At 43.9% G+C, this 17,970-nt stretch overlaps 1 protein-coding gene across 11 annotated transcripts in view; it reads left to right on the forward strand.

Moving 5' to 3' along the window:
- EXTL3 (exostosin like glycosyltransferase 3) overlaps positions 1-17,970 on the forward strand; it is a 160,022-nt gene that overhangs the window by 61,680 nt on the left and 80,372 nt on the right. For 4 of the 11 annotated variants that reach the window (XM_075750334.1, XM_075750332.1, XM_075750340.1 and 1 more), the window contains exon 3: positions 1,012-1,108. The exons of 6 other annotated variants lie outside the window; for them this stretch is intronic. The gene's annotated coding sequence lies outside the window, so the exon portion shown is untranslated. The remainder of the gene's footprint in view (positions 1-1,011; positions 1,109-17,970) is intronic. One more of the 11 variants, XM_075750336.1, reaches the window with a different exon arrangement.

The raw sequence follows: 17,970 nt of genomic DNA on the forward strand, positions 1-17,970 counted from the left end.
TCTTCATCTCTGCCGAGATCCTCCTTCCATGTTCAGCAGCATGAGGCAGAAGGGGTCTTTGCAAGTATGTGTTAGACAAGAAATCAGAATGGAAACAAGGTTTTAAACTACGTATTTTACACTATTATGTTCGTATCCAAGCTTCTCTTAGGCTATACATATGTTGCGGTGAGATTTTTGAAAACTAGTGGATTTTATGCATTTTAGTGTCTTAAATCTTTGAACGTGCTCCACTTATTCTTAGGTTTCCTTTCCAACTGCATCACTAAGTGTATTTCCAACTGAAATATATACTTAATCAGCTGCCTCAAGGGTTATTCTTTTTTTTTTTTTTTTTTTTTTTTTTAACAGGGAAAGAACTCCAAATACGCTTATTTTCATGGTAATATCACAAGCATCAGCCACGACTGTGTTTTGGCTTTTTAGTTCACCTGTGTGTTTATGTGTATTCTTCCTGTCCTTGCAGATGTTCTCGGCTACCCTTTGTAGATTCAACAAACTGACCCTTCTCTTTAAATACAAATTTTTCCATGTCAATTTGGCAAATAATTGACAGATTTTTCTTTTGAGGATAAGCTCTTTTTTACAGAAGACAGCAATACTACTGCCCTGCCGGTATAGGTGTCTCAAATACTTCATGCCTCTTTTGCATTTTTGGTAAATATTTCACTGTTCCTTTTTATCTCCACTGGTTCTCTACACTTTAACTCAGCATATTGGATTACATTTACACTAATACTGTTTTATTTTATCACATTGGAGAGTGGTGTGTGCATATCAATACATGGAATAGAAAGCTTGTTTGGAACGGTAGCTGTAGCTGTTGATTGCTAGGCATAAAGCTACTTTGAAATACTTATGTGTGCTGATATAATGTCTAATTAGAGGGAATATGGATGAAACCTGATTGTTACTGGATTCACAGGCGCTTGCCTTGGGCTCAGTGATGAGGAACTCAGCCAAAGCTGAGGACTCGAGTCCCTAATTGGAGGAATATTTCTCCTCTTCCAGCAGGAGCGAGCTGGTGCTGCAGCAGGCAGAGCTGGGGGTAATGAGGACGTTCCCTACCTGCAGTGGAGCTCTTGAACTGTCAGCGTGTGGGCTGAAGGTAGGTAGTGGTCCAAGAGCCTGGGACGTTTCCCCAGAGAGTGGCTTTACGGAGGCGGTTGTCCATAAAGCGGTGTTGAGAAGCAGCAATCTTGCATGAGTGGCTCTTATATCAGGGAGACATTTCACAGCATGAAGCCCAGTTAGTCTGGAAAAGCTGGATCACCTTTGTTGAAGAGGACAACCAAAGGATGAACAGTTGAATTGGTTTTTTACAACTCATAAAGGGATGGTGTTGCTTTAAAGCTTGTTTGTAGTGCTCATATTCACCTCTGCTGATCTGCATGGCCAGAGCTAGCTTGCTTTTTCTGCAGAGTCAAGACTTCTGTTGGGGCAGTAGGGCAGAGGGAAAGAAAAGGTATCATGGCTGTGTGCTGGGGAAAGGCTGCTGGACTGGAAAAGCTAATTTGTGTTTTTAATGGTATATATATCTATGGGGCACTTCCAAAGTAGAAAGAGTAGATATGTTAAAAGTGCCTAAGATATTCATTCCCTTCTCTGCAAAATAAGGATAAATACTTCTTGATCTGCCAAAAGGGGCTGTGTGGGTTTAATTAACGTTTGCAAAGTGCTTGTGGATAGCATCTTTCATCTGAGAATCTAAAGGCAAAATATATTCTAGGCATTCTCGCTCAGCTTTGCAATTATTCCTCCAGCTGTCGTGAGCTGTGCCAACAAAAACTACTCTCCTGTCATCAAGGGATTGTTGATGCCTTGTGACTTGTTTTGATTTTGATATTCTCTTTCCCCCAATCCTTCTCCCCCCACACACTTGTTAAGCAAAATATAGCATGCTCTCCAAATCTGGGGGAGAGAATAAAACCTATTCTTTTCCATCAGAAACTATTTGTGTCTTCTTATGCCCTTTGAGGGGGGTGCGTCTCTTTCTTTTCTCTTCCCCCCCCCTTTTTTTTTTTTAGTTATTGCCATAATTTATTAAACCCCAGTCACTCCAGAGAGGCATGCCTGTGCACTGTCATTTTTTATTTTAAAGTGGATGTGAAATACTAGATGAATTCCTCCATTCCCTGGACTCAGGTTCCCCTGAGTTCATACTCACAGCATTTGGGGTGTTAAGACCTACAGTTTTGTTCTCCCAAATGCTAATTTTATTGCTAACAGTACTTTGTGAAAGCCTCTGTGTAAGAATCAATATTACTTAAATTTTAAAGGAAGGCTTTTATATAGTCTCCAAGAGAAGAGTATTAAGCCTTACAGTTTTTAGATTACATAGTTACAGGTTCAACCTAGGTGGAGGTACAGCCTTTCTACAAGACCGTAAGCATATCTGTGTAAAAAGGTAAATAAATCTCTAGTTTCCGGGTATGTTTGCTGTTGTCGATACTTGCTGTGGGACTGGGTGCTTGCCCTGTGCGTCCTGCTCTCTCCATCCATTCCAACATGCCCTTGCAGCACCATCACACAGTTGGTGCTTGGCACCAGTACAGACATGGGAAACTGGGTACCCCAGAGCACCCCCACAAGTCTATTGCCTAGGTAACTGTGGCTATGACTGTTATTCTTGTGAGGATTCATTAATCCTGACTTAAAAAGCATAAGATTTTACTTTTTTTTTTTTTTTTTTTTTTAACTTGACGAAAGTGCAAAATATCATTTGAAGTCTTGGAACATTTAAGCTCATAATTATCTGTGGGAATGAAGGCTACAAAGGAATGACTTCAAGAGTAGCTCTGTACGGCCGCTTTCATCAACCTGTGTGTTAAAGCTAGATCTGTTTGCTTTAGCGCTTAAACTCTTGCTCCTGTTTGCCCTTCAGACGAAGTAATGCTGTGGGAGAACGAGCTGGAGTCTGTCCCACCGCATGCATCTCTATCGGAAAGTGATCTGGTTCTTAGGGACAAATTCTTTTATTATTGGCAAGGGTTTAAGAGCCAGAAAAATAAAATGCAGTGTGATTACTTGTTTTCCCCTCTCTAAATCCTGAGTCATACATTGCAGAGTACACAGCAAGATGTGGTTATTCTCTGCCTGGTGCTTCTGGCTTGAGGGATTTGATGCTTCAAATTGAAATTAATATCCCTGGTTCCCACTAAGGGTGAGGGGAGTTGTGTGACTTCATGAAGATTTGTGTCCGTGTTTGTCGGTGTGAGCTTCATTATGGGAGTAGAGATGTCTGACTCCCCCGTAAAATGTAGCAAGTTGCTTCTCCCCAGAAGAGAATTCTGCCAAGTGTGTCGTTGATGGTTTTCAAAATAATAAATCTTAGTACAGTGCGTGCACTTCACTCCTTAACGGAGTCTGTGATATTCGTTGGGTGAGGACAGCAGTAGCCGAGATGCAATCCACCACTGCCTCCCTGCGTTTTGATGCCTTACAAGAGAATGGAAGATCTTTGTGTGAGTGATAACCAACGAGTTTGATTAAAACAAGAGATGACCTCATCTGAGCATCCTAATAATAATTTACTCTTTCATGCAACTGCTGAGATTTGAGTGTCTGGCGGTGCATTTCCTGCTGCCCCTGGGCTGCCTGTCCTCCATGGAAGTGGTGGACTGAGATGGGTATTCCCAGTGCTGCTCTCAGCCAGGGCAGGCTTTCCAGTTACTTTTTTTTTTTTTTCTTGCTAAAGAGCTCTTGATGTTTTCATGAGAAATGTCATGAAATATTGCCTGATATTTGGAAAGAATCTTGCTTCACTGTCTCTTTCAGAAGGATTGGGTTTTCTGTCCTACTAACCCCCTTTCCCATGTGATGACTGTGTGCCCTATTTGCGACAACATGTGTGGCTCTGGCAGCAACTTGGTCATTCGTGACCAGCAACCCTGGGTGGGAGAATAAAGGGCAAGTGGCTTCAAGCAGAGACTTGGAGGAGGAAATTGAGTAAAATACAAAAACACCATGTGCAACGTTTGTTTCTGTAAACCCAGGCTCAGATAATGTGCAGTTTGCAGCGTGATCTTCACAGCTACAGACAAGTTGAGGGAGATGAGCAACCAGGGAGGCTGTTGAGCTGTATTCCTGGACCGGGAACCAAACTGTTCCTCCACTGTGCATTGTCTTGTGGTTTTATTGCTGAAAAATGGGGCTCCTACTCCTGCTCTTAGGGGACTTTTTGATGTTCCAGTAGAGCTTCAGCATCTGAAGAAAGCTCAAAATTGCATCTCTGAAATTGTCATTCTGTCATTCCAAGCACAGCCTACTGTATCACTGCCAGATAATTCCTCTCTCTTCAAGTATGGGGAGCCATGGACACGTGCTCCTCAGCTGCTTTTTAGCTACTTTTAGCTCTGGGGCTCTTCTGTTCCTGGAGCAGCAGAGATCAACAAGCAAGTTTGTCATGATTTGTTTTTTTACATATGCCTTAATTACAGCACTTGAGAGGGGGGATTTTTCCCATCTCTCTATCTTGTTTAGTTTATCTCATTGTAGGCCTTTCCTTTTCAACTGGATTTAATTGGTGAGCCATATGTCAGGAACTTCAGCTGGTATTTAGTCATCCCTTGCTTTAAAAGTTTTTAAAAATCCGTTCCTTCTGTTTGACCTCTGTGCTGTCTGCCTGCCCACCCCAGTGGCCTTTTTCCTTTTCCTAGCAGACTTGCCTTTCTGAAGCTGAGTGAGTTATTCCCTGCCACTGCTGTGTCATGTTTTCCCCAAACTGGTATGATTGATTCAATTCATACCCTCTAAGCAGTCTTTTTCACTTAACAGAGTCGAAGCAGTAAAATGAACTTGGAAAACAAATTTGTTATTCCTTAATATTTGCAAACTCCCTAGTCCCCCATATTTATTTTTTTAACAGAAATCTCCCATTGAGCTCTACTATAAAAGCTTTGTATCTCGACTTTTAACGGCTGGCTTCTGGGCTACAGCACTCAACACACAAGTATAATAGCCTTAAGCATCGTCTAATGCTTTCCATTCCCAGGATCGCTAAGCCCTAGACAGCTATACGTTCACAGCTCTGGAAATATAACCATCTGGGAGGCGGAAGGATGATTATCAACTAGCAGAGCAGTATCACACTTCAGTCTTGGAAGCAGGAAGTTAGGCTGAGACTGCTACGAGGTGTTTGGAAGAATTGCTGCGAGGTTCATGGCTCATCTGCATGTGGATATGCAAACTAATCCGAATTCAACTTCACGGGTTCAATTGTTTGAAGTTTATGAAATTTAGTTCTTACTCAGAATGAAATTTGCCTGAAGGTTTGTCTTAATTTACTTCCAGAGTCAAATTAAGCTAATGTGAAAGAAGGTCACTTCCACAAACAGAGGTTTAGGATGGTTGAACTAATTGGCTTGGATTAATACCTTTTAAGTTAAAATAGAGTAATTTTCATTGAGTAGCCCTGCAGCGAAGTTAGTGCTGGGTTAGGACCCAGGAATTCTTGTTGTTGTCAAAGGGTTTTGACTTGCTTTTATTTGTGCCCCATTTCTATGCCTTTTGATGTGGGCATGCTGGCTGGGCACCAGGTGGTTTGTATCGTTTACCACGTGTCCGTGTGTGCATTTTCTCTCTGCACGGCAAATCCACCACATCATCCAGTGAGATCAGCCTTTCTAGGCAATAAGATGCTTTGAGTCTAGCAGAGCAGTATCCATTTTAAACTTATTTTAAAGCAAGTAATGTTTTTTTCTTTTTTTCCAGAGCAGTAAAGCAATAAATTAGAAAAGCTTCCTTGATGCTTTTAGCAAATTACAATTTTTGCTGCTTCTTTTTCTGAAATCTACAATGAAAACATTACTGTTTCTGTGGAATGTAAAGGTTTTCAAGATGCTCCAGAAATGAAAAATGGTCTAAAATGAAAGCTTGGGCAGCTCATGGATCTGTTTTCCCATGGAAAACGCTTTTCCCTTGTGAACATAGTAAAAGCTGAATAATCTTACTTAGAACTTGATTCTCAGGTTTCACGGCAAGTCTGCTTTAAACCTCTTGGATCTACACACCTAATTCATCCTTCCTGGAGAATGCTCTGGTGCTGGTTTTCCTTCTAAAATCAATAAACGGAGATAAAGAAGAAAAACAAGTGTTAAGATCTTTGAGTGAAGGGGAGAGATGCTGCTTTTGCAGGTCCTTGGAAGAAATGAAATTTAAGCCATTTTCCTCATCTCAAGCTGCTCTTCTTTTTGTACATACTGACTTTTAAAATCTTGTTCATTCTCTAGTTCCTGCTAGGAGAGGAACACTTGCACTCATCTGAACTCTAGCAGATGGCTGTTAGGTAAGTGCAAGAGCAGGAGACAGGGACCTATAACTTCTCTCAAACACCACAAATTAAATAAAATCTCTCTCTATAAAAGCACCTAGACATGCTCTTAATGTTAGACCTTGTATATTTTATCTTGAGTAGTCATCCTTTCTGCCTGAATTATGTTACTGCATTTTAATTGTAACAAATTATCTAGTTTGACTGTGGTGACTGTTTCATAAGCTGGGATCTTACATGCCTATAATTTGTGTGGACAGCTTTGAGTGGCATCAGGAATTATTATCTCAGCATTGACTTCAGCCTGTGAGTAAACACATGAAGCTTGTAGGAGTTGCATGGCCGTTGTATGCAGCTATCAGTTGTCACTGACACAGGTAAAGCTCTTTTTTGTCATGAGGATTAAAATTAGACTGCTCCCTTCCCAAAATAATGAAATAATTATTTAAATATTAGATAAAGGATAAATGGGCTTAGTAGGTGAGGTGTATTTAACCTGATAATTTAGTTTGATGTTAACCTGCTTTTTTACATTTCAAATGTTTATATTCTTTCAGTTCATTTTGTTTAGTTAATAAAGTAAATACAGCTAGAAACTTCTGTGTATTGGTTCCCTTCTTGCCAGGAACAGACACAAAGCGAAAGCTATACCCCATCCAAGCAAGCTCTGTGAGCCTCTGGAGAAGGCATCTCTCTCTGAGTGCCGGTTGGTCAGTGCATCCCAGACTGTGGGAGCCACAGAGACATGTGGCTCTTCCCTCCTCTCACCTTGTGTTCATTTGCAAGCACTTAAAAATACATATGATACATAAAAATACATATGTTTCAAAGGATGAAGGCTGAGAATGGTAGATAAGGGGATGGACAGTGTGCTAGTTCCTAGTGCTTCTTCAGCGGTACGTGTTGATTTCAGAGCAATTTGGGAAGAAGAGAAGCGTTAGCTTCATTTGTTTTATTTTTTTCTTTAAGTCAGGAATTTTTTTGGCCCTGCAGATCAAGGGTTTTCCCTGGCAAGAGGATAAGAATTATCAACTAGAAGCCCAGAGCTCTTGGGACGAAGAGCGCTTGTTCCCTTGGGGCTGAGGTGTCTCACAACAATGCTGGAATATGCAGCGTAGAGAAACTTTGAAGTGTCTCCATAGCAGCTCAAAGAAAGATATTTCTTCAAGTCTTCCATTGTATAAAGTGTGTTTTAGTCATCGATGGTGGCCTATTGGAAGGGACCTTTGCTGTGAATGCTCTTTCTTCCCTTCCTGATAGGATCAGAATGTGCAGGCTGCTGTGTGGCAGACAGTAAGTGCAGTCCTGTCTAATCCCATAGAGAGTAGTTGCTGCCTGCAGGAGAGGATGTGGAGCAACTTTATATTCTCTCTTATGTGGAGTACATGTATTCCTATTCAGTGTTAAGTGAGCAGATGCTCAAAACACAGATGTGTATTTGGAAGACATACCCCCACAGAAGTATTTATCTGCACATTGTCTCTTCCACATCCATCCCCAAGCACTTCCCCAGAGTCTGTCAGGGTGCAGCTCTAGGGACTGGGATGTCACTGGTTAGGACTGTCGGCCAGGCTGGGGCATTCCTGGCCTCTTCCCTGGCCTCAGCCCCCCTGGCACAGCCTGGACATGGTCACGCTGTTAAACTTCCAACCTCCACATCGGGACAGCTTGGTCCCAGCTCCCTTTGGGGATGGTCCCCAGCCTGTGCCATTTCCTGACCCTAATCTGTGGGCTGTTTGGGTCCACTCTGGCATGGTTTAAGTCACTACTATAGGCACAGCCCCTGGGTTTAGTCCTTGTCCCTGACATTTAACCACTTGTTTTTTCTTCTGTCCTCTCTCTGTGTAGGAACCAAGCTTTTCCAGGTGAGGGACTCTCTTCCAGGATGGTGCCTGGGGACCATCTCTGTTCACCTTGCAGTAGTGCACAATAGTATCGCCATTAAACTTGCTGGTAATAATTGGTCTTCCCATGCCAGAATTGTCCCTATTCTATTTTCTCTCACCTGACTGTACTATAAAAGTGTTGCTTTGTCTTTCTCTGTTAGAAAGTTTGTTCTGTAGTCCTGTTTGCAGCCTTAAAACTTATTTTTGTGTTGTATTGCCTGTCACAACACAGGATCATTCTTTGATTGGTCTTTACCCTCAAATATTGGTGGTGTAATGCCAAATTCCCTCCCCTGCTAATGTGTCCAGTCCTTAACGTGAAATGAAAACACGGGAAATCCAAACTGTTTCACCAGAAGGTTTTCACTGCAAGTTCTGGTCATGAGCTGGCCGTGGCCCAGGGCTGGGTGTGCAGTTCAGGGTGGCTGGAGAAGTAGTGCCGACAGAAACCTGTGGTCTGCACCACCCGAGGGGCTGGGCTCCCTCAGCACAGTTGCTGGGACAGTGCTAAAATCAGCACCAAAAGAGGGAGGCAGGGACCTGAATATTTCTCAAGTTATATGTTTTTAATCTATTAAATCATTTGAAAAATGAAATCCCACATAGTCTTAAGGGTTTGGAGGAGGGAGAATGAGGCTGATTTCTTTTGATGGGCAAAGAAATTAAAAAGCAATAGGTTGCCTTAGAAGATACTAACTATATTTCTTCATACCATGGCTAGAACTTTACAAGAACTGTTTTGTTTGGGGGTTTGGTTTGGGTTTTTTGGGCTTTTTTTAGGAGAAATACAAGACAAGTACTGAAACCTGTTTGATACTCATGTTTGAGGCGTGTCAAACATCTTGTGTTAGCAGAACTGGACGCAGTTGAGGCTAGTACATAAAAATGTAGTAAAAGTGAATATTTTACTCCTGTCTACTGCTTCCTTTTCCGAACAAAATTTTACCTTCTTATGAATCCAGATCCATAAGACCTGCTATGCTTTCAACCTTCATATGCACCTTTCTTGGAGAGGATTTCTCATCTAAAGCATATGGGACTCTCTGGACTGATACAGTGAAAGCAAGTCACTGTTTTTTGGTTCGATTCTCTTTAGTACTTCTTTAGTTTTTGCAGGCTAGAACCACCTCCTTGTAGAAGTGAAATAAAATCAAAAGGAGATCTGAGACTTTTCAGTCTTGTGGTTGTTCTTTACAACAGCTGGGTGCTTATCAGAGATGTACACTCTGGAAGAGTTGTCTCCAGATATTAAAGTTAAAGCCACCGGCTTTTATCTGTGTGGCCAGTGTGTGGTGATTGCACGAGGTATTGCAAATTCCAAAGTTAAGTGAAATTACCAGGAAATTACCATTATTTAGGTCAGCTAAATGTCTTTGAGTTGCCTTTTGTGTATATCTATTTCTTACTACACCCATACTTAAGAAAAAATCATGGCTGAAGGAGCAAACTGCTGTATACGTGATGTGGACAGCACTTCTACAGCAATAGCCTTTGGAGTTGGCATAAAATATGTGTGGGAAGGGGACTGTTTTGAATAGCTTTGCATGGGGCCAATTACCTGTGCATAATTTTCAGTGAGCGTTAGGTACAGGTGTTCGTGTTCAGTCTCTTCTGTTTAGTTGACCCTGTTGATCATCTATGGAGATGCTGAGATTTTAGCAGAAGAAATGGTTATGTGGAAGTCAAAGCACAAGGGTAAAACTTATTGGGAATGACAGTTTATTTGTATGGCTGAAGTCTGAATCCGGGTTTCTTGTCCCCAGTTTGAGCAAAGGTGAAGTCTGTGTTTAAGCCTACACTGATCCAGTTCCTGCCATACTTAACACGATTGCCTCTGCCAAAATGTCTCCATCATGTGAAGTTTTCCAGGTTATGGTTCCGTTCACTGCAAGGGAAATTCTGCAGAGGCTTTGGAAAAGTCTGTGTTGTATAAAGTGCACGGTGCAAAATTAAGATGCAGAGCTCCCTTTGTCGTACAAAACGGAGGCATTTTAATTGAAGACAGCGATGCTTGCATTAATGGCATGCAGCTGTTTGTCATTGCGCATCTTCGTGGCACGTTGAAGCAGTTCAGTGCCAAACAAACATACAAGTCTCAGGTCTTCAAGAGATCCTGGGCGGGGGGTGGGGGGGAATGGAGGGTCTGTCAAGTCTTGGATGTTTATTCAGATGCTGCAGTGTCTGCAGTGCTCTTGTTCCCTAACGATAGCTCTGGCTTTTGTTCTGGGCTGAATCAGAACAGCTCACTGGGGGACAGGATTTAGAAGAATCCAGGACTGAGTGAGTGACTGAAGCTCTCGGGGCTCCAGTTGTGCCTCTCCGGCTTGGAGCGATCCCCATGAGCTGCCGAGGCTGCGTCTCGCTGCCAGTCTGAATGCCAGATCTGCTGAGGAATGGGCTGCTGTGCGTGAAGCCTGAACAAATGGTTCATTTGCATGGTTAGTTCATATGTTTGCAAAGTCTGTTTCATGCTATAAAGCGCTAAGCTTCGTTTCTGATGAGCAGGTGTTTGGCAAGTAAAGAGACATCACACCATCAGCTGGGATAGAGGAGGAATCTGCTACTGGAGTGTTGATTCAGAAGTTGTGGCTGGTGTTCAGGAAACTTTTATTTGAAGAGTTTTCTGAAGTTCTTTGCTTGGAAATGAAACAAGAGAACCCTGCAGGGCTCTCAGTCTTGTGGTAATAAATGGTGCTGGGCAGCAGGATCTGTTTCTAGGAAGTCCTAGGAAGAGGCTGGTGTTAGGGTTAGCTGGGCAAGTCCAAGGAGGGGTCAAGTCCTCTCACCTTTGTGTGTCACTGCTGCCCTGCAAACTAATCAGTGTCTCCTTGGCTCTTCATTATTATGAGTTATCATTTAGCCTTTTGCTCTTTGCAAAGTCTGCTCTAATACTGAACTTCTGAACATGACTCAAAATAAAGCCACAAGTAAAAATTTGAATCAAAGGAAAGCCGTCACTTCAGACCTCACAAGGTGCCATGATTTGGGTGTGACGCTTTGACTTAGGTTTCTCTTGGTACCCTGCTCGTATACAGCGTGCTTCTGAGCTGTCAAATGAATGGGCTTAGGCTCTCCTGCTCTCACTCAACAACTGTGCCGTTTCCCCCGACTTTATTCTGACTCCACGTATGTATTGCTCGAGTCATGGCTCTGCCTTGAGCAGCAGCAGGTTGCCTGGTCTGCTGGGGCTGTAGGGCTGTGTAATGCCGCTTGCTGCGCGGGCTGTTTCTCTTTAGCATTCCCATGTACTTGCATGTGGGTTTTTGTTTGGATTGGCGAGCATGAATGATCATTTTTGAAACACTCCTGCAGATTTGAAAGCTTTCGTTCTGAAAAAATGAAGTCTGTCTGCCCTTTCATCCTGGAATGATTACAGAGAGGTCTGAACCTTGGGGAGCTGTCGGCCAAAAGATGCTATTGGAATGCAAAGGTGCAGAGTGGGATTTCCTAAATGCAGCCTTGCTCCGACTCTGCCCTCGCAGAACACAGTGGCAAAAGTAGCAATTATTTTCGTGAAAGCTGGAGCGGTCTTGGAAGGTCCCACCCATGCTGTATTCTTTGTAGTGTATTTTCTAGAGAGATTTTGGAGCTGTAGGAGCTGTGTACTGTAGCAGCGCGTGAGATGGAGTTGGCTGTTTGTGCAGCCCTTTTTTTAGGGACGAGTAGGTCAGTGTTACCGAGTGGTACGTGTGACGCTTCGCCCTGAAAGCAAAGCATCGCTGTTGGTCTGCTCTCTGGCTGCTTGCTTCGTTCAGTGTTACGTGTTTTGCCTTCAGACTGGTGTATGATGAATTAAATCTGTGTGAAGCATTGCCGTGACACTGCCTTTCTTCCAATCGTCTGAGCCGTGAATCCTGTAACACAAACATGCTGATTAACTAATTGGATCACCGTGCTGCAGGTAGGTAAGGATATGCAGAAAGAGATGGGAGTAGATGCTGATGATTTCCATTTCTGCCGCATCTTTTCTTTCCAGATTACCCCAAATAGCTTTTGTGGTGTTGAAGCTCCTCTGTGGAGTTAATGGATTAGCTCAACATTTTGCAGTCAGTGTGGTGCAAGAGTTTTGAACTGGAAAACACACCATTAATTGGTTTTGGCCCTCTTTTTGAGGACCTCAGAGCATTTTACAAAGAACTAGCACTGCTCTGCCCCCTGCAAAGGAAAACCAGCAAAAGTTCCCGGATACTAGAATACGTTCAATTCCAAACAAACCTCAAACTTGAGAGCTATGTGAGTGAAGTGTCAGAAATAAGCGCCTCTTTCCTTCTTCCTTTTATTCTTTTATTGTGTTTAACTTGGTGTCCGTCTGTGTCATCCATTTTTTTTTTAAATTTTTTTTTTTTTTTTAAAGCTTGAAGTTTGGGTGTGATTGAAGTTGAGGGGCTGGAAAGTCTCCACTAGGAGTTCTCGCATGTTCGGGGCATGTCTCGCTCCCACACTTGGGTTTTATTTCAGAGTCAGAGCTATGAAGTCACTTCAGCCAGACCAGTGAAAGGTGCTTGATTTATTATTTTTTTTCCCTGTCTCATCTTTTGAGACCATCAATATATATGTCATTAAATAATGGGGTAATGGGCATGGCTCAGCATGGGTGTCCCCTTTCAGCCCTATAAAAGTGGGATAGTTGGAGTGTGTGGATCGATCAGTTTTGTGTAGTTACATCTGTTGGTCTTGTTACAAGCAAATTTGTTATATGCTTTACATCCTGCTGAACAGGAAGTTGCTCTTGGTTATATTTCTAGTCTCAGCTGCTATTTGTAACCCATGAGATCCCTTGTGAATTACTGAGGAATGCTGCAAGCGAGGGAACCGGAGCGGATGAAGTGAATTCCCCAAGGTTGTGGAAGGTCTGAGACACAGCTGGGAATAAAACCCCAGTCACCCGACACCCCATCCCTTGCTTTAACTACTGTACAAGAATTTCCTCCTACTGTGTCTCTAATAGAAACTGGTAAATTAAGTGGGCAGACCGTAATCACTGCTGCTGAGCTATCCCAGCTGTAGAATTACTGCAACCCTCTGCTCTTTGCTGCTAATTTGGAAAGTTTGCTGCTTCTTCCCCTCCAGTGCTCCACCTTGCCACATTCCGGGCTCTGCATTGTGGGAAAAGAGCTTGAATGACCATAAAGAGCCCAGATGTTGTGTCCGGGGGCAGGAAGCACGAGTCAGCTACCCCTGATCTGTGAAGCTAAAAATAGTGAGAGCATTAATATGGGTTGCTCCCTACAGTTCGCTGGGCAGACTGGCCTCTCCAAACGCATCTTTGTTGTAGGAATCATACAGCGCAGGGTGCGGGCAGGCAGCTTGTTAGATTAATTTCTTGGCAGTTTGATTTATTCTTTTATTTGTATTACAGGAGTGCCTGCAGGCCTGAGTGGAGCTCAGACCCCCTGTTAGGACACCATGGCATGACCTGGGTGCATTGCAAGAGGCTATCTGAGCCTAAAGATGTTCTAGATGAATTTAAGAGCGAGCAAGTGTAGCAAAGGAAACAGAAGGCAGCAGCCGTGTGACATAGACCAGCGATACACCTAGAGTTGTTTCTTATCTCTTACCAGCAGGATTAATGTCCTCAGCTCCTCCTTGGCTGTCACATGCTGGCCTTGCTGGGAGCGCTGTGGAACAGCTGGTGCTTGGTGGGCCATCAGGAGAGCCAGGCGTCGCTCCCTTCCTAAACCAGCTCAGGAGCACGGTCTGTCAAGAGTGGCTGCTTAGGCAGAGTCCCTCTGGATGGTGGATGCACTGGACAATCTTTCAAAGTCCCATTGAGTCCCCTTTTCGGTGATGTTTATGTCGAGGGTAGCAAGTGGGAGAGCACACATGGGCATTTGAAGGTCTGGAGAGTGTCTGGCGTTGCCTAGCGTTACAGCTGGAGTGGAGAGGGTAGGGAACAAGATCAAAGTAGCTTTTGTTCCCTGCAGCATACAGTAATGGTGCTCTGGCCACAAATATCCCCCAAATTGCTGCAGCCAATTCATGAATTTCCTTTTTTATTACATCCTAACACTGAAAATCAGCTAGGCTGCCAGAAACCTTTCCCAAGGAAATCTCTACTGCTGGAGACGTCAAGAGCTGCAGCAGCAGTTGGAGTATAGGTGGTAAGTATTGTTGTACTAGGGGGATGCTGTAAAGAGAATATCTTGTTGCTGTAATTTTGGGATGCTTTCGAGGCTGAGGTAATTAAATTAATCCTAAATATCTAGCTGCTCACTTATATCCCATGACTCCCTATTAATTAGCTACTCCTTTCTCCAGGGTTATTGGACTATCAGGATACCTGAGTCATAGGTGGTCTGGTCCTGTAAGCTTTATCGTGCTCTGTTCTGCTCCCTGTGGTGCTTTCTCAAGGAAGCCATGGAGCTGGACCAGCTTCATCGTCCCCTGCACAGCAGCGGGCTTCCCGAAGCTGGGCTGTGAGATCCCTGGCAATGCCTCCTGCTGCCGCAGTGCTGGAGAGGCTTTTTGGTGGTTTTTTCCTTCTGTTTGTAGCTTTGCTCGCTCACGAAAGAGCATGTATTGTATGGTGTGTCTTGGACAGCCCAGCCAAGAAAGTGTCCCTTCAGCAGCCTTCAGCTCTCTGAGCGACAAGCACCGGGGGGGGGGGTGAGACACTCTTGTTTGTTTTGCTTTCTGTTTTCAGTCGAGTTCTACATCTTGCCTGAAATCACTCAGCCACTAGAGTTCTCGTCTTTGTGGGTGGAGAGGAAGGGAGCAGCGAGAAAGTTGGTTTTGGCTGGAGCACGGCTTTCTCACCCCACAGCAGGTTTTGAGATGCCAGTGCTTCATCCCTGCAGCTCCCACGTGAATTGGTCTCACGGGGGTTGTGTTAGGGCTTCAGGAACAGGGATATAAAGGAGAGACTCCTAAATGCCACTCATTCCTCCATTACTGACTGCCTTCTGTGGCCCTGGGCAAATCATTTAGCTCTTCCTTGCCTTAATTTGCCTAATTATCACCTTCTGATATCTCAAAGTTCTGGTAATCAGTGCTGCTGGTTGTACATCGAGGCAATGACAAGGTAGCTCGTGGCTTGCAGAGGAGACAGTTTCAGCATAGTTCACTGTTAGTCTGTAGCCACATAAACAGCAAAACTCCTCTTTATTGTGTTTAATGTGACAACTTAGAGGTGATGACTGTTTATAACAAGGCTTAGCTGGCAGTGCGGGGTTGCTTGTCCATGCCAGCATGGATACTAACAGGTTGTACTGGTGTGACTGGTCTGGTAATCAAACTGTATGTTATTTTGATCAATTTGTCAATTCAGTGCTCATTGAAACGTATCGTTGGTACTTGTCCTCTTCTGAATCGTGGGGTAGATTTTGTCATGGTTTGAAGTGACAGAGCAAAAGCTTTAGTAGATAAAACAAATTTGTTCATGTCATGAGCTTAGACTTGAAGTCTTCTGCATGTCTACAGTGTGTATTATTTGAGGAGCTGTGAGATTTATGGTTATTAAAGGTGATCAAGCCTTTCTGCCTGGGAGGAGAAATAGTTGTGCCCTCCAAGTGTCTGGGTTAAGCACAGCTAGCATTTTGCGTCTTTTATGTCCACTGGCTTGTTCTTCTTGGGCTGCCTTGTTTTTGTGGGTGGTGTTGATCTCTTGTGTAGCGTTTTTGAATTTGCACGCACACGTCAAAGGCTCTGCCTCAGTGCCGGCATCAGGAATAGCGAGCTTTCGGCACAGTGGTTGGGTTCAGCTGCTGGATGGTGTATGAGGTGTCTGGGGTGAGATGAACCTCTGAGGCATTCAGTTTGGTGCTGGAGGCAAAAGGGGTGCAGGTGGAGAGTTGGGGCAGCAAGGCTGAATGTTTTGAGATGACTCTACATAAATAGAGGAAGATATCCTGGTGTATCTACTGGAGCCTCCTGGAGCACTTCTCTGACGGGAGGGAGAAGACCAAATCTGGAGGAACTGGATGACAAATGGAGTAAGGATTGTGGTGGAACTGGAAGCAAAGGAGAGAAGTGTCCCAGATGAGGAATAGTGGATAAGGAGACGGGTTCAGATTGTAGGCAGAGGCTGTGTGCCCTGATTTCATTCCTTTTTTTTTTTCCCCTGTTTGTTCTTACTTCCTTCTCATGCCATTTGTATTAACTGTACTGACACTTTTAGTTAATTTCTAAGAAAAGAAAAAAAAATTAAACCGTTTCTGCAGCTTCAAAAGCAGGAAGTCCTCATTAGCTGTGGTGTGGCCTTATCAGCCTGTTCTCACGCTGGCAGTCTGATCTTTGCTGCCCTGAAGTCCCCTTCCCATGGCACAGCAGGCTTGGATCGGGCTGTTACGGCTCTTGTGAGTTGCATGTCTGGCTATAAAAATCAAGGCTACGCTGAATGGACAGACTTGGACCTGATCAGTGCGAGGGTCTTTTGTCTCACATCTGTGGTGAGTTCTCACGTTCACCCCACAAAGCATTAATGTTCTTATAACTGATTTGGCAATTAAATTTATATCTGGGGGAAGTCGTAAATAACCTCTTTCCCCACCACTTACTGTCCTAAATGTTAGTGGGACTTTTTTTTTTTTCCTCCCAGAACATTGATTTGGAGTGTCACAAATGTGTGTTACGTGTGGATCCTTCATAGCCTCTTTGGCTACCATGGAACAAGCAGCACACCTGACTTTGGGTGTTTCCCACGAGAGAGGCAGATCGGTTCCTCTAGTACAAATGATTCTCTATCATGCAACTGAATACAGAAGGAGTGTGCTGCTTCTCACCCAGGACTTGCTGCTTATTCCTTTCCTCATTTGCTGCAAGACCACCTTACTACCCTTCTGCCTCCAAATCATCTGCTGCAGGACTTGGTTTGGCTCAGTATCTTTTTTTTTACGAAAAGCTTCCAGTGCTACTCCCTCTGCGTGCTATCAAAATATAGATAATAAATACCACGGATTCTCCTTGTGTGTGTGTGTGGAGGCGGAGGGGGGCTGGGGAATGTTTTTGAGGAAGGACTGTGTAGAAATCTTTCCCAGTTCCGTTCATGTAATCAGTGTTTAGCATTCTTACTATGTACTTCAGCCCGATCACCTTTAACTCGATTGTTCTGAGATTACTTATCTGAAAGAGACGGAGGTTCATTATGTTAATTGGCTTTGAAATTACTGCATTAAATATCTGTAATTGGTGTTATTATTCTGGTCTTGCTGTGTCCTAGGGTTTTCAGCGAGCAGAAATTAACATGGAAACCTGCGCTTTCCATTGTGGTTGCTGGCGGAGCCTCACGTGAGGTTGGTGTTTAAAGAGCCTGTTCAATGTTTCTTTTAGCAAAGAGTGGCTTTGGTGACATGGAGGGTGGTAAAATCCCTGCCTGAAGAGGTCTGTGTTTAACCCCGGCTTCAGGGAGAGCTCTCTGCCCTGACTGAGGTGGGGCTTCTCCAGCAGGACTGCTCTGGCTTGGATCCCAAAGTGCTTTTTGGAGAAAGGAAAACACCGTTTTGGAGAAAGGAAAGCACCGCTTACTCCCTGCTGTACAGAACCAGGGCCAGAGCGATCTGATCGCAGAGCAGAGAGGGAAGCGCCTGCAAGGGTCTGCCACAAAGCTTGCGGCCATTGAGGGGTTTCTGATTGCCCGCTTGGGCTAATGGCCCTGGGATTAATATCGCATATTTTGTCTGCTTGAAGGAAGCTTTTTTTAATCGTTTTGGAATAAGAACTGTGAATACAGGGAAGATGTGGCCGCTAGGAGAAGTATGGATGTGAGGTTGGAAAATTAATTTTAGGAGGGAACAAGCGTGGAATAAGCCGGTGTTTCCACTCCTGACTGTGCTGCCCAAAATTGTTTGGAGAAGGGATAACTTCTGCCAGCATTGT

The sequence above is a fragment of the Balearica regulorum genome, chromosome 3, assembly GCF_011004875.1.
Source record: "Balearica regulorum gibbericeps isolate bBalReg1 chromosome 3, bBalReg1.pri, whole genome shotgun sequence".
Classification (NCBI taxonomy): Eukaryota; Metazoa; Chordata; class Aves; order Gruiformes; family Gruidae; genus Balearica; species Balearica regulorum.